We start from the raw sequence: 23326 nt of genomic DNA, 5'->3' as shown, positions 1-23326 counted from the left end.
TCCTACCAGGAGGGGGAAAAGTTTTCCAAACCTCAAAATGCCTATAAATACACCTCCCACCACACTCATACCTTAGTTTAACGTATAGCCAAGGTGTGAGGTGTAAAAAGGAGTAAAGAAGCATACAAAAAGAGGAACTGGAAAAATAATGAGCTTTTATACAAAAAATCATAACCACCAAAAAATAGGGTGGGTCTCATGGACTCTTGCCACTATGAAAGAAATGAATTTATCATGTAAGTTCTTACATAAATTATGTTTTCTTTCATGTAAGTGGCATGAGTACATGAACTAGTGACATATGAGATAATAATACCCAAGATGTGGAAATTCGCAGAGTCACTAGAGAGGGAGGGATAGAATAAAAACAGCTATTTCTGCTGAGAAATTAAATCCAAATAATAATTAATTTTTCTTATTTTTTTTTCCCTAAAACTCAAAAACATAGGCAATAGAATCAAACTGAGACAGCTACCTGAAGAACTTTTCTACCAAAGCAAATTCATCAAAATGGTAAAATTTAGTAAATGTATGCAAAGAAGACCAAGTTGTTGCTTTGCAAATCATTCTTGAAAGTCCAAGAAGTGGCAACTGATCTAGTAGAATGAGCTTTAATTCTCTGAGGCAGAGACTGCCCCGCCTCCAAAATGATTTGTGAATCAAAAGTTTCAACCAAGATGCCAAAGAAGTGGCAGATGCTTTCTGACCTTTCCTGGAACCAGAGAAAATAACAGACTAGAAGTCTTTCTGAAATCCTTAGTAGCCTCAACATAGTAGACGAAGTCCGCAAGACAGCTTTATCTTGATGGAAAATCAGATAAGGAGACTCACAAGATAGAGACGACAACTCAGAAACTCTTCTAGCAGAAGAGATTGCCAAAAGAAATAACACTTTCCAAGAAAGTAGTTTAATATCCAAAGAATGCATCGGCTCAAAAGGAGGAGACTGCAAAATCCTTAAAACCAAATTGAGACTCCAAGGAGGAGAAATAGACTTAATAACAGGTTTGATACGAACCAAAGCCTAAACAAAACAGTGAATATCAGGAAGTTTAGCAATCTTTCTATGAAATAAGACAGAGCAGAAATTTGTCCCTTCAAAGTATTTGCAGACAAACCCTTATCCAAACCATCCTGAAGAAACTGTAAAATCCTTGGAATTCTAAAAGAATGCCAAGAAAATTTATGAGAGGAGCACCATGAAATATAGGGTTTCCAAACCCGATAATAAATCTTCCTTGAAACAGACTTACGAGCCTGTAACATAGTGCAAATCACTGAGTCAGAGAAACCTCTATGACTAAGAACTAAGCGTTCAATTTCCATACCTTCAAATTTAGAGATTTGAGATCCTGATGGAAAAACGGCCCTTGAGACAGAAGGTCTGGGCTTTAAGGAAGTTGCCAAAGTTGGCAACTGGACATCTGGACAAGATCCGCATACCAAAACCTGTGAGGCCATGCTGGTGCTATCAGAAACACATAAGATTGTTCCATTATGATCTTGGAGATCACCCTTGGAAGAAGAACTAGAGGCGGAAATATGTAAGCAGGTTGGTAAAACCAAGGAACTGCTAAAGCCACTATCTCCACCTGAGGATCCTTGGACCTGGAAAGGTATCTGAGAAGTTTCTTGTTCAGATGGCAGGCCATCAGATCTATTTCTGGAAGACCCCCCATCAGCACAATCTGATGAAACACATCTGGATGAAGAGACAACTCCCCCAGATGCAAAGTCTGACGACTAAGAAAATCTGCTTCCCAATTGTCTACACCTGGGGTATGAATCGCAGAATTAGACTGTTGTGATATTGTCTGTCTGAAAAAAAATGAAAAGTTCTCTCTTTTTAATAGAGGCCAAGCCTGAAGAGCTCTGAAGATAGCATGGAGTTCTATCTATTGATTGGTAACCTCGCCTCATGAGGCTTCCAAACCCCTTGTGCTCTCAGAGACCCCCAGACAGCTCCCCAACCTCTAAGACTTGCATCCATTGAAATCACAGTCCAGGAAGGTATAAGTATGAGTATAATCCCTGCACCATTGATTCAGCATGCAAAACTGCAGAGGTCTCATATGAAAACGAGCAAAGGGGATCGCGTCCGATACTGCAGGCATAAGACCTAAAATTTCCATGCACATAGCCACTGAAGGGAATGATCGAGACTGAAAGTTTAGACAAGCTAAAACCAATTTAATTTGCCTCTTGTCTGTTAAAGACAGAGTCATGGACACTGAATCTATCTGGAAACCTAAAAAGGTGACCCTTGTATGAGGAATCAAGAAACTCTTTTGTAAATTGATCCTCCAACCATGCCTTTGAAGAAACGACACTAGTTGTTTCGTGTGAGATTCTGCTAAATTAAAAGATTGAGCTAGTACCAAGATATTGTCCAAATAAGGAAACCCCACAATGCCCTGCTTTCTGATTACAGATAGAAGGGCACTGAGAACCTTTGAAGATCAAGACCAAGAGGACTAGACTCTTCAATACCCAAAGTAACCAAAACTTCCTTCAACAAAGAACGAATATAATCAATCTTAAACATATAGAAAGATTTATCAATTTCAGAGTCTGATTCAGGATCCTCTGAACCAGAGAGATCCTCATCAGCAGAGGATACTTCAGTATGTTGTCGGTCAATACAAATTTCATCAGAATTAGGAGAAGTAAATTAAAATACCTTTTATGTTTATTTGAAGGTGGAATAGCAGACATAGCCTTTTCGATAGCTGTAGAAATATAATTCCTAACATCTGCAGGAATATCAGGTACATTAGATGTTGAAGGAACAACAGACGATGTATTTGTACTAATAGAAACATTATCAGCATTTAACAGCTTGACATGACAGATGCCACATAATTGAGCAGAAGAAATAACATCAGCTAATTTATAACAAACACACTTAGCTTTGGTAGAACTGTGTTCAGGGAGCATGGTTTCTACAGCAACATCAGAGGCAGGATCAGACTGAGACATCTTGCAAAATGTAAAAAGAAAAAATAACATTTAAACAAAATATCCAATTTTCTCATATAGCAGTTTCAGGAATAGAGAAAAAATGCTTATGCTAAAGTATATGCAAAAAAATAAGCATCTTAGCTCTTTAAAATATAAAGAGAACCAGAAGCATTAAAGGAAGAGGGGTAATATACAAATACATTTTGGTGCCAAGTATGATGCATAACGCAAAATGAAGTGAAATTTTTTGCCGCCAACCAGGAAATGATGCAACTTGCGTCATAACAATCGCGCCTTCGTGCCTAAAGAAGTAACGTCAAGAAAGACGCAGGATATTACGAGACTTGCGTCACCATAGACGCAACTTTGCACCCAAAAAAATGTTTGCGCCACGAATGACGCAATAAAAACGTAATTTTGCGTCCTCACGAGCCTAGTTTGCCAATGAAAATTTTCGAAAAAAAAGAAGAACTGGAACCCCAGGTAAGAAAAATAATCTTCCAAAACATACACCTAGATTACGAGTTTTGCGTTAGAGGCTATGCAGTGCTAATGAGCAGTTTATGCTCACCGCTCACTTACAGACAGCACAGGTATTACGTGTTTTTACAACCCAGACAAGAAGTGAGCGTTGAGCAAAGTTTTGCTCCTTACCGCACTCCAATACCAGCGCTGCTTACGTTAGCGGTGAGCCGGTGCAACGTGCTCGTGCAAGATTTCCCCATAGGAATCAATGGGGGGAGCCGACTGAAAAAAGTCTAACACCTGCAAAAAAGCATCGTAAAACTCCTTAACGCAGCCCCATTGATTCCTATGGGGAAATAAAAGTTATGTCTACACCTAACACCCTAACATGAACCCCGAGTCTAAACACCCCTAATCTTACACTTATTAACACCTAATCTGCCGCCCTCGACATCGCCGCAACCTACATTATATTATTAATCCCTAATCTGCCGCTCCGGACACCGCCGCCACTTACATTATACTTATGAACCCCTAATCTGCTGCCCCAACATCGCCGACACCTACATTATATTTATTAACCCCTAATCTGCTGCCCCCAATGTCGCCGCCACCTACCTACATTTATTAACCCCTAATCTGCTGCCCCCAATGTCACCGCCACTATAATAAACATATTAACCCCTAAACCGCCGCACTCCCGCCTCGCAAGCATTAGTTAAATATTATTAACCCCTAATCTGCCGGCCCTAACATAGACGCCACCTACCTACATTTATTAACCCCTAATCTGCCGTCCCCAACGTCGCCGCCACTATATTAAAGTTATTAACCCATAAACCTAACTCTAACCCTAAACCTAACACCCCCTAACTTAAATATAATTAAAATAAATCATCATTAACTGCTATCATTAACTAAATTAATTTAATTAATTTAATTGTAGTATAGTGTTAGGTGTAATTGTAACTTAGGTTAGGTTTTATTTTACAGGTACTTTTGTATTTATTTTAACTAGGTAGTTATTAAATAGTTAATAACTATTTAATAACTATTGTACCTAGTTAAAATAAATACAAACTTGCCTGTAAAAATAAATAAACCCTAAGCTAGATACAATATAACTATTAGTTATATTGTAGCTAGCTTAGGGTTTATTTTATAGGTAAGTATTTAGTTTTAAATAGGAATAATTTAGTTAATTATAGTAATCTTTATTTATAATTATTTTAATTATATTTAAGTTGGGGGGTTAGGGTTAGACTTAGGTTTAGGGATTAATAACTTTAATATAGTGGCGGCGACGCTGGGGACGGCAGATTAGGGGTTAATAAATGTAGGTAGGTGGCGTCGATGTTAGGGCCGGCAGATTAGGGGTTAATAATATTTAACTAATGTTTGCGAGGCGGGAGTGCGGTGGTTTAGGGGTTAATATATTTATTATAGTGGAGGCGATGTACGGTTTGGCAGATTAGGGGTTAAAAAATGTATTTTAGTGTTTGCGGTGGGGGGGGGCTCGGTTTAGGGGTTAATAGGTAGTTTATGGGTGTTAGTGTACTTTTTAGCACTTTAATTAAGAGTTTTATGCTACGGCGTTGTAGTGTAAAACTCTTAACTACTGACCTTAAAATGCGGTACCAGGCTTGACAGGAGAGGGTGTACCACTCACTTTTTGTCAGACTCGTAATATTGGCGATATGCAAGTCCCATTGAAAAAAGAGGATACACAATTTACGTAAGTGGATTTGCGGTATTTCCAAGTCTGGCCAAAAAAGTGAGTGGTACACCTGTACCTGCAAGACTCGTAATGCCAGCGGGCGTTAAAAAGCAGCGTTAGGATCGGCCAACGCTGCTTTTTAAGCCTAACACACAACTCGTAATCTAGCCGATAATATCCATACTGAAACTGATAGTTTGCAAAAAAGGGAAATATACATAGACCTGACTCATGGCAAATATAAGCAAAAAGACAAATTTAAAACTTTACAATGTAATATAGAGCGCCAAACATAGCTGAGAGTCTCTAAAAAAATGATACATACTTACCTGAAGACACCCATCCACATATAGCAGACAGCCAAACCAGTACTGAAAAATATCAGAACAGAGGTAATGGTATAGGAGTATAAGGTCGATCTGAAAGGGAGGCATGGGATGAATCCCTGCGACCAATTACAGAGAGCCTTTGAATAGATTTCTCATGGGTGAAACCCTAAAATCAACAGGCAATACTCCCTTCACATCCCTCTGACAAACACTGTACTCTGAGAGGAACTGGGCTTCTTCTGAATGCTTAGAAGCGCCTTTCACAGAAGAAATCAAGCACAACTTGCTACGCTACCTCCATAGGAGGCAAAGTTTGTAAAACTAAGTATGAGTGTTGTGGGAGGTGTATTTATAGGCATTTTGAGGTTTGGGAAACTTTGCCCCCTCCTGGTAGGAATGTATATCCCATATGTCACTAGCTCAAGGACTCTTGCCACTTACATGAAAGAAACACATATACACAGTGCATAAACTTTCTCAGGGGTTCAATACATAAATATAAACCTCTAATAACCATTATGGCTTGTAACACTCCTTATACATCTTATTATCACTGTTTCTTGTCATTAGGGCTTCACTTCACTCACACTTATACACCTACGAAGTTGATCCAATCAAATTACAATACATATTGTGAGGGAATTTGTTTATCGCCCGCTTACACTTTTCCTCTAAATATTATATAATTGTTAATTACAGACTCAATTACACTTTTTTCTGACTGTTACAAATGAGGAACAGTACTTGAGAATTCTTATTTCAGATGATTTAAAATTTGGTAAACAATGTAGTACTGCAGCGAGTAAGGCCAACAGAATGCTTGGAAGTATTGGTAGAGTAAGGTTCTTATGCCACTTTATAGATCATTAGTTAGGCCTCATCTTGATTATTGTGTGCAGTTCTTGAGACAATATCTTCAGAAGGATATAAACAAACTTGAATCTGTGCAAAGGAGGGCTATCAAAATGGTACATGGTCTAAAAAAAAAAACTTACCAGGATAGGCTCAATGACCAAAATATGTATAGCTTAGAGGAGAGAAGGGAAAGAGGTGATATGATAGCAACTTTCAAGTATGTTAAAGCGCTTAGAAAAACTGAGGCTATGGGTATTTTACATAAAATGGTAAATTCAAGAACACAGGGGTCATGATCTCAAGCTGAAGGGTAGTATATTCAGGAGTAATTTGAGGAAGCACTTCTTTACAGAAAGAGTTATTGATTTATGGAATAAACTTCCTCAAGAGGTACTAATGACAAACACTGTGGGGGACTTTAAAAATGCCTGGGACAAGCATAAGGCTATATTACAAACTAGCGGCCAGATTACGAGTTTTGCGTTATGAGCGGCTCGGTAATAACTTGCAAGTTATTTTCACCGCTCACCTTTAATAGCGCTGCTATTACAGGTTTGCAAAAACCTGGCGTTAACAGGCAATATTGCGGGGTTGAGCTCCATACTGCACACAAATACCAGCACAGCTTTGAGCTGGTTTTACATGCTCGTGTACAATTTCCCCATAGACATCAATGGGGAAAGCCGGCTAAAAAAAAGCTTCTCACCTGCAATAAAGGATCGTAAAGCTCTGTAACGCAGCACCATTGATTCCTATGGGGAAAGAAAAGTTATGTTTACACCTAACACCCTAACATAAACCCCAAGTCTAAACAACCCTAATCTGCCACCCCCGACATTACCGACACCTACATTAAACTTATTAACCCCTAATCTGCCACCCCTGACATCGCCGCCACCTACCTACACTTTTTAACCCCTAATCTGCCGTCCCCAATGTCGCCCCCACCTACATAAATTGAATAACCCCTAATCTGCCGCCCTCAACGTCGCCGCCACCACTATACTAACGTTATTAACCACTAAAGCTCTTTCCTCCCACATCACTAACACTAAATAAATATATTAACCCCTAAACCTAACCCTAAGTCTAACCCTAACACCCCTAACTTTAATATAATTAAATCTAAATAAAAATTACTATCATTAACTAAATAATTCCTATTTAAAACTAAATACTTACCTATAAAATAAACCCTAAGATAGCTATAGTATAACTAATAGTTACATTGTAGCTAGCTTAGGTTTTATTTTTATTTCACAGCTAAGTTTTTATATATTTTAACTAGGTAGACTAGTTAGTAAATAGTTATTAACTATTTACTAACTACCTAGTTAAAATAAATACAAATTTACCTGTAAAATAAAACTTGCGCTTGGATGAAAACTTCTCCCGGCTTTGTTGAGGACTTCTGCCCGCTTGGATGAAGACTTCTGCCCGCTTGGACGAAGACTTCTCCCGGCTTGATGAGGATGGATGTCCGGTCTTCAAAAACTGTAAGTGGATCTTCGGGGGTTAGTGTTAGGTTTTTGTAAGGGTTTTTTGGGTGGGTTTTATTTTTAGATTATGGGTTTGGGCAGAAAAAGAGCTAAATGCCCTTTTAAGGGCAATGCCCATCCAAATGCCCTTTTCAGGGCAATGGGGAGCTTAGTTTTTTTTTAGATAGGATTTTATTTGGGGGGTTTGGTTGTGTGGGTGGTGGGTTTTACTGTTGGGGGGTTGTTTGTATTTTTTTTTTACAGGTAAAGAGCTGATTTCTGTGGGGCAATGCCCCGTATACGGCCCTTTTAAGGGCTATTGGCAGTTTAGTTTAGGCTAGGGTTTTTTTTATGGGGGGGGGGGGGGCTTTTTATTTTGATAGGGCTATTAGATTAGGTGTAATTAGTTTAAATATTTGATCATTTCTTTTTTATTTTGTGTAATTTAGTGTTTGTTTTTTTGTAATTTAGTTAATTGTATTTAATTAATGTAATTTATTTAATTGTAGTTTAATGTTAGGTGTTAGTGTAAGACAGGTTAGGTTTTTTTTTACAGGACAATTTGTATTTATTTTAACTAGGTAGTTAGTAAATAGTTAATAACTATTTACTAACTAGTCTACCTAGTTAAAATAAATACAAACTTAGCTGTGAAATAAAAATAAAACCTAAGATAACTACAATGTAACTATTAGTTATATTGTAGCTAGCTTAGGGTTTATTTTACAGGTAAGTATATAGTTTTAAATAGGAATTATTTAGTTAATGATAGTAATTTTTATTTAGATTTATTTTAGTTATATTAAAGTTAGGGGTGTTAGGGTTAGGGGTTAATAACTTTAGTATAGGGGTGACGGGGGCGGCAGATCAGGGTTAATAATATTTAACTAGTGTTTACGATGCGGGAGTGTGGTGGTTTAGGGTTTAATATGTTTATTATAGTGGCGGCAATGTCCGGAGCGGCAGATTAGGGGTTAATATTTTTATTATAGTATTTGCGATGCGGGAGGGCCTCGGTTTAGGTGTTAATAGGTAGTTTATGGGTGTTAGTGTACTTTGTAACACTTTAGTTATGAGTTTTATGCTACAGCTTTGTAGCGTAAAACTCATAACTACTAACCTTAGATGGCGGTACGAATCTTGTCGGTATAGGCTGTACCGCTCACTTTTTGGCCTCACAGGCAAAACTCGTAATACTGTCGCTATGGGAGTCCCATTGAAAAAAGACTTTTTGAAAGGTGCGGTACTGACGTTGCGTTACGGCCAAAAAGGTGTGCGGTACAACTATACCTACAAGACTCGTTATAGTAGCGGTAGTGAAAAAGAGCCATAACGCTGCTTTTTCACTCATAACGCACAACTCGTAATCTAGTCGTAGATATGTTAATACTTTTAGGTAACATTGGGCAGACTTGCTGGGCCTATGGCTTTTATCTGCCTTCAATATCTATGTTTTTATCTTTGCTACATATATATATATATATATATACCTGTATATATATGTATGTATGTATATATATATATATATATATATATATATATATATATACTGTATATATAGGAATATATATTTAAAAAGACTTATAACATAGTCCCGTATGTGAAGAACATTGGAGTGTGAAATATTTACAGAAAATACATAGTTAAAAACATTATTAAATATAAATATTTAATAAAAATGCTTTTTCCTGTTTTCATGTATTTGACTACAAAGGGCTCCAATACATACAAATACATAAATTCCTCTGTACACCCATATATGAATATATTTAGACATGTGTATGTATGCATTTATATGTTTAAAAGTCCTTTGCAGACCCTTTTTTTCCAAACACCTTATACCATTTATCTTTGATCCCTTATAACTTTAAAAAAAAAAATATATATATATTTTTTTATCAGACAGTTTATATGAGTGTAACTGTACTTCTACGTGTATTCTGTTGTGTTTTATGCAACTTTTTTCTTTCCCTACCTTTTACTCAAGCTCTGAAGTTGCGCCAACCCAGCATGTGTTAAATTAGATTGTACTCAAGCAAACCCGTTTACTTTCACCTCGTAATACGCACACTATTTCTGTTGTGCCATTTGTGATCTAGCCCTTAATGAGGTATCTCTAAATATATGTCCTTGTTGTTGTTAGCTTTTTTTGTTTTCTGTTTTTGTTTTGTTTTTTAATACAACTTATTTATTGAGGAATAAAGACATAGAACAAAACATTACAGACACGTTGCACGGCAAACATTCCAAATCATAGATGACATATCCGGTATAACTTCACAGTATGAAAGTGGTCAATTAAATCAAACCATATATAAAGTAATGTTTATGTCTGGACCACGACAGGTTTTGTCCTTCTTTTCAACGCGAACTTGGAACCTCATTTTTTCAAATATAGTATAAAACTGAGTCATAGGTACCCCTTTATACTAGAGTATAATATATAATGAACTAGGTATGTTCCCCACTGTAATTAAGGGTCACTTATGGGCCTATGATGTATCTTAACTCTTAAAGGGGAATCAAAACAAATAAAAGAGGGGGATATAGGAGTAAAACTCTAAAAGGGTCCAAAATATGACCTGATATGGTGTAGGAAAATATTTAACTAAATAATGGGGGTAACTCAGTATCAGTATCAGAACCAAATCTTATATCTTAGTGTGGAATGGGGACTCCCAAGTAACCTAACTGAGTACTGTAATTTTAAGCTGACAGCTTGCCTGTAGGGAGGGAAGAACCAGACACAGGTCCTCTATAATGCAGGTAGTGCTACGTATACATTTTAAACTTATAGTACAAAGATTGTCCGAAGGGTAGGGCAGGGGTAAACTCATATGAAAGATATATAGAGCAATAAGAACTAATTTTCATCAAGTACTGTTAACGAAATATATATAAATCAATTTATGTGCTGAGACTCTAACAATAAACCTAGTAAGACATTCAGTGGATATTTACATATGATTGTAGCGTGAGCTTACTCCTATTAGTAGGAACTCTCTATAAACCTTTACTAGGACATCTATACTGTTATTCTAATAAATTGCGTACCTCAACCCTAGATTCAAATATGCAATATAAGAGTATACATCCTCACTATTAAATATAGGGCTATTAGGAGGTTGCGGTCAAACCAGTATCTAGCAGAAAAACCTTCTCAGCATGGGCTAAAGCAATATTAAATAGAGAGTCATATCTTCATAGTGGCCAGAGTATTAGTAATAAAGAGAACATGCTGTTATTACCATGCGTGTATAATGTACTGGAGCTCAGTGACCTACGTCCGAGCCGATTACTGTCCAGCGTCAGTAAATTAGCCTACTCCAGATTTGCATAGGCAAGGTAAGTAAAAAGGACAGATCTTCTCCCTATATATCTGACACGCGTTTTGCAGGATATCGGGCCAATTGTCACACCGCTCAACTGAGGTCTGCAGTCCTCCGGGGAAACCAAATCACAATTGTATCTGGAGTCAAGGGTGAGTGAAGTAGCGATCCATGTAGGATCTCTATGAGCAGAGCTGGAAAACATATATGTCCCGGGTTCTCTAATCTCTGTGTAATAGGGATCAACATAGCGCTAATTGCATCAGCTTGATTACACACGGCCCCTTGGGTGGGCTCCACAGCCCTTGTCATCTCATATCGGGCCTTGAGCGACTCCACCGCTGTTAACTCTTCCTCTAGATTGGTTTCTTGTCTGAAGGCAGCAGATATCCCTGGCGAGATGTCCAGAGTGCCATCACCCCACTGTAGTGGATCGGTAGGAATATTGTGGTGGGCTGAGTGTTGTAGCAGCATTTGTGTTTCCGCTATTAGGATTAACTCTCGAGACACCTCTGCTGGTAGGGCTTCCGCCTGTTGGTGTATACCATCCTTATCATTCTCATCTATGTGTTGTGTGTTCGTGCAATACACTGAAGCTTGTTCTTTCATAGGAGGAATATATATATTACTCCATTCAGCACTTATACACCGTTCTAGGTGTTCAAAACAAGTTTCCAAGGCATTCACCATCCGCTCTAAGATGGCCGCCACTTCAGACTCCATCATCCCACACTGCTCAGTTATGGACGAAATATAACTGTAAATTGGTAGTAGAACTTTGATGCAGTAAGCGTTTCCCCTTTATAGATAAGGTTTATGCAGCACTGTTCACTGCTGAGAACCCAGAATCCAATGAATCCTGGGGGGGGGATTGCGTGGCAGCCCAAGCGGCTCGGGTAAGCAGACTCACAACACAGGCTCTCTTTCACGTGGTCAGCACCTCTACCGCTTAGCTGAGGAACATAGGAAAGTCTATCTATGTAATATGTACCCACAAACTCTTCTGGGGTTTCTCAGAGCACCCCACAAATAATCTCTGCTGTATTAAAACAATTTTATATAAGGAATAACCCCCAAAAGTCCAGATAGAGTCAAGAGCTTCTCACAAACATGACCTTCCGCAACAGCTGCAGGCTCCACCCCCTTGTTTTCTGTTTTTGTTTATGGTACTGTACTTGGAAATAATTCATCTGTGGGGGGGGGGGGTTCTATTGCATTTTCACTGTTATGATAAATAACACAAAGAGGTTGTAAAAAAAAATAATATAAAATAACAAAAGCAGTGATGAATTTAATGGCTAATTAATGGGGAATATAATTGCAAGTTTTCATAACACTAAGGCCCCGATGATCGAAAGTGTTATAAGGCGGTGAAATATTACAAAGGATCCGCCCCTATGTCGAGCAAGCCTGTTGAAATATTCCAAGCTCCCGACATAGCAGCATCGCCAAGAAGGGTTTACTATTTCTCTTGTTAAGTGTATCCAGTCCACGGATCATCCATTACTTGTGGGATATTCTCCTTCCCAACAGGAAGTTGCAAGAGGATCACCCACAGCAGAGCTGCTATATAGCTCCCCCCCTCACTGCCATATCCAGTCATTCTCTTGCAACTCTCAACTAAGATAGAGGTCGTAAGAGGACTGTGGTGTTTTATACTTAGTTTATTTCTTCAATCAAAAGTTTGTTATTTTTAAATGGTATGGAGTGTACTGTTTATCTCAGGCAGTATTTAGAAGAAGAATCTGCCTGCGTTTTCTATGATCTTAGCAGAAGTAACTAAGATCCTTTGCTGTTCTCACATATTCTGAGGAGTGAGGTAACTTCAGAGGGGGAATAGCGTGCAGGTTTTCCTGTAATAAGGTATGTGCAGTTAAAATATTTTTCTAAGGATGGAATTTGCTAGAAAATGCTGCTGATACCGAAGTAATGTAAGTAAAGCCTTAAATGCAGTGATAGCGACTGGTATCAGGCTTATTAATAGAGATACATACTCTTATAAAAGTGTATTTTAAAACGTTTGCTGGTATGTTTAATCGTTTTTTACATATGTTTGGTGATAAAACTTATTGGGGCCTAGTTTTTTCCACATGGCTGGCTTGAATTTTGCCTAGAAACAGTTCCCTGAGGCTTCCCACTGTTGTAATATGAGTGGGAGGGGCCTATTTTAGCGTTTTTTTTGCACAGCAAAAATTACAGACACAGACATCCAGCTTCTTCCTGCATGATCCAGGACTTCTCTGAAGGGCTCAAAAGGCTTCAAAAGTCATATTGAGGGAGGTAAAAAGCCACAGTAGAGCTGTGGCAGCTGTTGTGACTGTTTAAAAAACGTTTTTGTCATTTGTTATTCCGTTTTTGGTATTAAGGGGTTAATCATCCATTTGCAAGTGGGTGCAATGCTCTGCTAACTTATTACATACACTGTAACTGCATTTTTTCACTGTTATTTCAAAATTTGGGAAAATTTGTGTTTCTTAAAGGCGCAGTAACGTTTTTTATATTGCTTGTAACCTTGTTTTAAAGTGTTTTCCAAGCTTGCTAGTCTCATTGCTAGTCTGTTTAAACATGTCTGACACAGAGGAACCTACTTGTTCATTATGTTTGATAGCCATGGTGGAGCCCCATAGGAGAATATGTACTAAATGTATTGATTTCACCTTAAACAGTAAAGATCAGTCTTTATCTATAAAAGAATTATCACCAGAGGGTTCCGTCGAGGGGGAAGTTATGCCGACTAACTCTCCTCACGTGTCAGACCCTTCGCCTCCCGCTCAGGGGACGCACGCTAATATGGTGCCAATTACATCAGGGACGCCCATAGCGATTACCTTGCAGGACATGGCTGCAATCATGAATAATACCCTGTCAGAGGTATTATCTAGATTGCCTGAATTAAGAGGCAAGCGCGATAGCTCTGGGGTTAGGAGAGATACAGAGCGCGCAAATGCTGTTAGAGCCATGTCTGATACTGCGTCACAGTATGCAGAGCATGAGGACGGAGAGCTTCAGTCTGTGGGTGACATCTCTGACTCGGGGAAACCTGATTCAGAGATTTCTAATTTTAAATTTAAGCTTGAGAACCTCCGTGTATTGCTTGGAGAGGTATTAGCTGCTCTGAATGACTGTAACACAGTTGCAATTCCAGAGAAATTGTGTAGGCTGGATAGATACTATGCGGTGCCGGTGTGTACTGACGTTTTTCCTATACCTAAAAGGCTTACAGAAATTATTAGCAAGGAGTGGGATAGACCCGGTGTGCCCTTTTCCCCACCTCCTATATTTAGAAAAATGTTTCCAATAGACGCCACTACACGGGACTTATGGCAGACGGTCCCTAAGGTGGAGGGAGCAGTTTCTACTTTAGCAAAGCGTACCACTATCCCAGTTGAGGACAGTTGTGCTTTTTCAGATCCAATGGATAAAAAATTGGAGGGTTACCTTAAGAAAATGTTTATTCAACAAGGTTTTATTTTACAGCCCCTTGCATGCATTGCACCTGTCACTGCTGCGGCGGCATTCTGGTTTGAGGCCCTGGAAGAGGCCATCCAGACAGCTCCATTGAATGAAATTATTGACAAGCTTAGAACGCTTAAGCTAGCTAACTCATTTGTTTCTGATGCCATTGTTCATTTGACTAAACTAACGGCTAAGAATTCCGGATTCGCCATCCTGGTCAGCTGACGTGACTTCAAAGTCTAAATTACTCAACATTCCTTTCAAGGGGCAGACCTTATTCGGGCCTGGCTTGAAGGATATTATTGCTGACATTACTGGAGGCAAGGGTCATACCCTTCCTCAGGACAGGGCCAAATCAAAGGCCAAACAGTCTAATTTTCGTGCCTTTTGAAATTTCAAGTCAGGAGCAGCATCAACTTCCTCCGCTTCAAAACAAATGTTGCTCATTCCAGACAGGCCTGGAAACCTAACCAGTCCTGGAACAAGGGCAAGCAGGCCAGAAAGCCTGCTGCTGCCCCCAAGACAGCATGAAGGAACAGCCCCCTATCCGGAAACGGATCTAGTGGGGGGCAGACTTTCTCTCTTCGCCCAGGCGTGGGCAAGAGATGTTCAGGATCCCTGGGCATTGGAGATCATATCTCAGGGATATCTTCTGGACTTCAAAGCTTCTCCTCCACAAGGGAGATTTCATCTTTCAAGGTTATCAGCAAACCAGATAAAGAAAGAGGCATTCCTAAGCTGTGTGCAAGACCTCCTAGTAATGGGAGTGATCCATCCAGTTCCGCGGACGGAACAAGGACAGGGATTTTATTCAAATCTGTTTGTGGTTCCCAAGAAAGAGGGAACCTTCAGACCAATCTTGGATCTAAAGATCTTAAAAAATTCCTCAGAGTTCCATCATTCAAAATGGAAACTATTCGGACCATCCTACCCATGATCCAAGAGGGTCAGTACATGACCACAGTGGACTTAAAGGATGCCTACCTTCACATACCGATTCACAAAGATCATCATCGGTTCCTAAGGTTTACCTTTCTAGACAGGCATTACCAATTTGTAGCTCTTCCCTTCGGGTTGGCCACTGCCCTGAGAATTTTTACAAAGGTTCTGGGCTCACTTCTGGCGGTTCTAAGACTGCAAGGCATAGCGGTGGCTCCGTATCTAGACGACATCCTGATACAGGCGTCAAGCTTTCAAATTGCCAAGTCTCATACAGAGATAGTTCTGGCATTTCTGAGGTCGCATGGGTGGAAAGTGAACGTGGAAAAGAGTTCTCTATCACCACTCACAAGAGTCTCCTTCCTAGGGATTATAGATTCTGTAGAGATGAAAATTTACCTGATGGAGTCCAGGTTATCAAAACTTCTAAATGCTTGCTGTGTCCTTCATTCATTCCACGCCCGTCAGTGGCTCAGTGCATGGAAGTAATCGGCTTAATGGTAGCGGCAATGGACATAGTGCCATTTGCGCGCCTGCATCTCAGACCGCTGCAATTATGCATGCTAAGTCAGTGGAATGGGGATTACTCAGATTTGTCCCCTCTACTAAATCTGGATCAAGAGACCAGAGATTCTCTTCTCTGGTGGCTTTCTCTGGTCCATCTGTACAAGGGTATGACCTTTCACAGGCCAGGTTGGACGATTGTAACAACAGATGCCAGCCTTCTAGGTTGGGGCGCAGTCTGGAACTCCCTGAAGGCTCAGGGATCGTGGACTCAGAAGGAGAAACTCCTCCCAATAAATATTCTGGAGTTAAGAGCAATATTCAATGCTCTTCTTGCTTGGCCTCAGTTAGCAACACTGAGGTTCATCAGATTTCAGTCGGACAACATCACGACTGTGGCTTACATCAACCATCAAGGGGGAATCAGGAGTTCCCTAGCGATGTTAGAAGTCTCAAAGATAATTCGCTGGGCAGAGTCTCACTCTTGCCACCTGTCAGCGATCCACATCCCAGGCGTAGAGAACTGGGAGGCGGATTTTCTAAGTCGTCAGACTTTTCATCCGGGGGAGTGGGAACTCCATCCGGAGGTGTTTGCTCAACTGGTCCATCGTTGGGGCAAACCAGAACTGGATCTCATGGCGTCTCGCCAGAACGCCAAGCTTCCTTGTTACGGATCCAGGTCCAGGGACCCGGGAGCAACGCTGATAGATGCTCTAGCAGCTCCTTGGTTCTTCAACCTGGCCTATGTGTTTCCACCGTTTCCTCTGCTCCCTCGACTGATTGCCAAAATCAAACAGGAGAGAGCATCAGTGATTCTGATAGTGCCTGCGTGGCCACGCAGGACCTGGTATGCAGACCTAGTAGACATGTCATCTCTTCCACCATGGACTCTGCCTCTGAGGCAGGACCTTCTAAGACAAGGTCCTTTCAATCATCCAAATCTAATTTCTCTGAGACTGACTGCATGGAGATTGAACGCTTGATTCTATCAAGGCGTGGCTTCTCCGAGTCAGTCATTGATACCTTAATACAGGCTCGGAAGCCTGTCACCAGGAAAATCTACCATAAGATATGGCGTAAATATCTTTATTGGTGTGAATCCAAGAGTTACTCATGGAGTAAGGTTAGGATTCCTAGGATATTGTCCTTTCTCCAAGAGGGTTTAGACAAAGGCTTATCAGCTAGTTCTTTAAAAGGACAGATCTCTGCTCTGTCTATTCTTTTGCACAAGCGTCTGGCAGAAGTTCCAGACGTCCAGGCATTTTGTCAGGCTTTGGTTAGGATTAAGCCTGTGTTTAAAACTGTTGCTCCCCCGTGGAGCTTAAACTTGGTTCTTAAAGTTCTTCAGGGAGTTCCGTTTGAACCCCTTCATTCCATTGATATTAAACTTTTATCTTGGAAAGTTCTGTTTTTGATGGCTATTTCCTCGGCTCGAAGAGTCTCTGAGTTATCTGCCTTACATTGTGATTCTCCTTATCTGATTTTTCATTCAGACAAGGTAGTTCTGCGTACCAAACCTGGGTTTTTACCTAAGGTGGTTTCTAACAGGAATATCAATCAAGAGATTGTTGTTTCATCATTGTGTCCTAATCCTTCTTCAAAGAAGGAACGTCTTTTGCATAATCTGGACGTAGTCCGTGCCTTGAAGTTTTACTTACAGGCTACTAAAGATTTTCGTCAAACATCTGCCCTGTTTGTCGTTTACTCTGGACAGAGGAGAGGTCAAAAAGCTTCGGCAACCTCTCTCCTTTTGACTTTGGAGCATAATACGCTTAGCCTATGAGACTGCTGGACAGCAGCCCCCTGAAAGGATTACAGCTCATTCTACTAGAGCTGTGGCTTCCACCTGGGCCTTTTAAAAATGAGGCCTCTGTTGAACAGATTTGCAAGGCTGTGACTTGGTCTTCGCTTCACACCTTTTCAAAATTTTACAAATTTGACACTTTTGCTTCTTTGGAGGCTGTTTTTGGGAGAAAGGTTCTACAGGCAGTGGTTCCTTCCATTTAAGTTCCTGCCTTGTCCCTCCCATCATCCGTGTACTTTAGCTTTGGTATTGGTATCCCACAAGTAATGGATGATCCATGGACTGGATACACTTAACAAGAGAAAACATAATTTATGCTTACCTGATAAATTTATTTCTCTTGTAGTGTATCCAGTCCACGGCCCGCAATGTCCTTTTAAGGCAGGTCTAAATTTTAATTAAACTACAGTCACCACTGCACCCTATGGTTTCTCCTTTCTCGTCTTGTTTCGGTCGAATGACTGGATATGGCAGTGAGGGGAGGAGCTATATAGCAGCTCTGCTGTGGGTGATCCTCTTGCAACTTCCTGTTGGGAAGCAGAATATCCCACAAGTAATGGATGATCCGTGGACTGGATACACTACAAGAGAAATAAATTTATCAGGTAAGCATAAATTATGTTACATGCTATTGGCCGGCGATGCTGGCTATAGATAACACCCAGCTTAGCTGCCCATATTAGTGATGTATAGTAAAAGGATCCTTTGCAATAGAACTGCCATGCCTAACCACTAATCATAATACCCCTAAACCGAAGTACCCCACAATCGCAAACTAACACTACACTAATAAAGTTCTAGACCGCAACATACCCGTTGCAAGTATCTATCCTATTAACCCCTATACCAGCACATACCCACCGCAGGAATCTATCCTATTAACCCCTATACCACCAGATACCCACCGCAAGTATCTATCCTATTAACCCTAAACCGCCACATACCCACTGCAAGTATCTATCCTATTAACCCCTAAACTGTCACATACCCACTGCAAGTACTATTCTAATAACCCCTATACTGCCACATACCCACCGTGAGTATCTATTCTATTAACCCTTAAACTGCCACATACCCACCACAAGTATTATTCTATTAACCCCTATACCGCCACATACCCAGCCGACAGCACAGAGAAAACGAAACTAAGCCGCTTTCTGACTGAGAAATCTGTCAGAGCCGGCTGAGAACATTGCAATCATGCAATCAGTGCCCAAAGACATTGTATTAATAAAAACAACTGATGGAATTTTATAGAGCCCAAAAATTAACCCCTGAGCCACCAAGAAAGTTAACTCCTAATACATAAAGGAGATTAATTTAGTTTCTAGTGCCACATGCATATTTACGTGCCTGCTCACTGCCCAAAGAACATCCTAAACCTAGGATTATAGTCCCACAATAGCTGCAGCTTGAGAATTTGGAGTAGATTTAATCCCTTAAGTGCCAGCCTCCTATCCCCAGAAGACAAAAAGGCACTTACCTGCACATCTAGCTGTCTGGCAGGAGGACAGCTCACACGGTATGAAAGGATGCCACTCCTTACAGAGACCTGTTGAAAGAAGAAAGAGCAGAGTAAGCCTACTCTGGCTTTCTATACTAGGGCAGCAACCTGTTAGGAACACACAGTGAGTGCCCACCACAAGTTCCTAACTGCTTTACAGCCATCACTGCCCTACTGAAGAGACTAACGTGGAATACAGCTAGACCCAAAAAAAACTTGCTTGTAGCAAAAGAAATCCAATTTTCTTCAGACACCATAACTTCACCTCCTCTATTGACAGAGGCAAATAGAATGACTTGGGATTGTGAGTAGGGGAGTGACACTTAACAGCTTTGCTGTGGTGCTCTTTGCCTCCTTCTGCTGGCCAGGAGTGATATTCCCAACAGTAATTGAGGACGTTGTGGACTCACCATAAAATAAACACCCTAAAAAAAACCTAGCTTACCTCAAACGTTGTACTCACCATTGGAAAATCTGTCTCCTCTTGATCCAACTTTGGGCCCTCTTCGTCCCTGTTCCAGGTGCCAGGGGCCCATCTTCGTGGCGGAGGAGGCGGAATTCGGAGGCCTCTTCAGCCACCTCCGCTCCGAATATTCTTTTCTTTGGCTCTCTTCCACGAGCCCTCGTCTTCCTGCGGTCAACACTGCTCACTGAAATTCCAGAAACGCGGAACCTCTAATATATAGGGGTACCACTTAATCCCAATTGTCTGTTTTTAAATCAGTCAATCCCTATTGGCTGATTTTAATCAGCCAATAGCAAGAACATTTTTAAATTGAAATTCTAATTATCCTTTTCTACTGCAAAGATGGGCCGACGGCACTAGGAACCGGGACAAAGAGGGCCCTGAAGTGGATGAAGATTGTAGAGAGGAGGCAGCAGAAGAGGCCACCGAAGTCTGCCTCCACCACTGTGATGATGGACCCCGACACCTGGAACCAGGATGAAGAGGTCCCAACATTGGATCAAGAAGAGCCAGATTTTCCAACAGTGAGTACAACTTTTGGGGTTAGTTAGTTTTGGGGTGTTTTTTATTTTATTTTATAGCAACAGATTTTTATTGTATCTTAGGGAGTTTAGTTTAGAGGGGGGTTTAGTTTAGAGGGGGTTTAGGGGTTAGTGTAGTTCTAGTTTGTGTTGAGAGGTGGTGGTTAAGGATTTACTCTCCTAACCACCCCCCATACCCGTATGGGGGTTGAATAGGTGATTATTGAGAGTATTTAGAAGACCTTAATCTCCTACCTGTATAGGGTTGATTAGGTGATTATTGATAGTTAGTATTTACTAGGCTTTACTCTCCTAACCACCCCCATACCTGTATGGGGGTTGATTAGGTGATTATTGATAGTTAGTATTTAGTAGACCTTAAAGGGACACTGAACCCCAAATTTTTCTTTTGTGATTCAGATAGAGCATGAAGTTTTAAGCAACTTTCTAATTTACTCCTATTATCAAATTTTCTTCATTCTCTTTGTATCTTTATTTGAAATGCAAGAATGTAAGTTTAGATGCCGGCCCATTTTTGGTGAACAACCTGGGTTGTTCTTGCTGATCGGTGGATAAAATCATCCACCAATCAAAAAGTGCTGTCCAGAGGTCTGAACCAAAAAAAGCTTAGATGCCTTCTTTTTCAAATAAAGATAGCAAGAAAACAAAGAAAAATTGATAATAGGAGTAAATTAGAAAGTTGCTTAAAATTGCATGCTCTATCTTAATCACAATAGAAAAAATTTGGGTTCAGTGTCCCTTTAACCCCTTAACGACCGAGGACGTGCAGGGTACGTCCTCAAAAAAAAGGCAGTTAACGCCTGAGGACGTACCCTGCACGTCCTCAGTGTGGAAAGCAGCTGGAAGCGATCCTGCTCGCTTCCAGCTGCTTTCCGGTTATTGCAGTGATGCCTCGATACGGAGGCACCCTGCAATAACATTTTTAAGCCATCCGGTGCAGAGAGAGCCACTCTGTGGCCCTCTCTGCACCGGAGATCGGTGGCTTACTTAGTTGGTGGGTGGGAGCCGGACCGGGAGGCGGGTGGCGGCCATCGATGGCCCTCGTGATGTGGAGGGGGGCGGGATCGTGGGCGGGGATGCGAGGGGGCGCGCACTGACGCGCGCACGTGCACGGGAGGGCGGGCGCGTGCACGGGGAGGGAGCGGGTGGGATCCGCCACACACATAATTTTTTTTGTAGGAAAATGAAAACAAACACTGAAATTAAATAAACAAATTAGAGAAAAAATACAATCAGTTAGGTGGTGGGGGTTGGTCTGTGGGGAGGGGGAAGCTACACTACAGAAAAACCGGGCAAAATAATAAAAAAACCCATATTTTTTTTGCAAACTGGGTACTGGCAGACAGCTGCCAGTACCCAAGATGGCCCCAATTAAGGCAGAGGGGAGGCTTTGAGAGCGGTTTTGGGGGGGATCAGGGAGGTTGGGGGCTAAGGGGGGGATCCTACACAGTAGCATATGTAAATATGCTAAAAAAAAATGTTTTATTATTTTTAAAAACCCTTTTATTTTAGTACTGGCAGACTTTCTGCCAGTACTTAAGATGGCGGGGACAATTGTGGGGTGGGGGAGGGAAGGGAGCTGTTTGGGAGGGATCAGGGGGTGGGATGTGTCAGGTGGGAGGCTGATCTCTACACTAAAGCTAAAATTAACCCTGCAAGCTCCCTACAAACTCCCTAATTAACCCCTTCACTGCTAGCCATAATACACGTGTGAGGCGCAGCAGCATTTAGCAGCCTTCTAATTACCAGAAAGCAACGCCAAAGTCATATATGTCTGCTATTTCTCAACAAAGGGGATCCCAGAGAAGCTTTTACTACCATTTATGCCATAATTGCACACGCTGTTTGTAAATGATTTCAGTGAGAAACCTAAAATTGTGAAAAATATAACGTTTTTTTTAATTTGATCGCATTTGGCGGTGAAATGGTGGCATGAAATATACCAAAATGGGCCTAGATCAATACTTGGGGTCGTCTACTACAATACACTAAAGCTAAAATTAACCCTACAAGCTCCCTAAAAGCTCCCTAATTAACCCCTTAACTGCTGGGCATAATACACGTGTGGTGCGCAGTGGCATTTAGCGGCCTTCTAATTACCAAAAAGCAACGCCAAAGCCATATATGCCTGCTATTTCTGAACAAAGGGGATCCCAGAGAAGAATTTACAACCATTTATGCCATAATTGCACAAGCTGTTTGTAAATAATTTCAGTGAGAAACCGAAAGTTTGTGAAAAAATTTGTGAAAAAGTGAACAATTTTTTGTATTTGATCGCATTTGGCGGTGAAATGGTGGTATGAAATATACCAAAATTGGCCTAGATCAATACTTTGGGATGTCTACTAAAAAAAAATATATACATGTCAATGGCTATTCAGGGATTCCTGACAGATATCAGTGTTCCAATGTAACTAGCGCTAATTTTGAAAAAAATTGGTTTGGAAATAGCAAAGTGCTACTTGTATTTATTGCCCTATAACTTGCAAAAAAAAGCAAAGAACATGTAAACATTGGGTATTTCTAAACTCAGGACAAAATTTAGAAACTATTTAGCATGGGTGATTTTTGCTGGTTGTAGATATGTAACAGATTTTGGGGGTCAAAGTTAGAATTTATCCCATTCTTTGGAAATTACTGCAGAAATAGCATTAGGAACAGGAAAAACTTCTGGAAAAACCACAGGAGCTTTAAATACCTTATCTAAACGTTTAGAATTAGTATCAAGAGGACCAGAATCCTCTATTTCTAAAGCAATTAGAACTTCTTTAAGTAAAGAACGAATAAATTCCATTTTAAATAAATATGAAGATTTATCAGCATCAACCTCAGAGACAGAATCCTCTGAACCAGAGGAGTCATCAGAATCAGAATGATGATGTTCATTTAAAAATTCATCTGTAGGGAGAGAAGTTTTAAAAGATTTTTTACGTTTACTAGAAGGAGAAATAACAGACATAGCCTTCTTTATGGATTC

The sequence above is a fragment of the Bombina bombina genome, chromosome 4, assembly GCF_027579735.1.
Source record: "Bombina bombina isolate aBomBom1 chromosome 4, aBomBom1.pri, whole genome shotgun sequence".
Lineage (NCBI taxonomy): Eukaryota > Metazoa > Chordata > Amphibia > Anura > Bombinatoridae > Bombina > Bombina bombina.
This window is presented reverse-complemented; position numbering follows the sequence as displayed.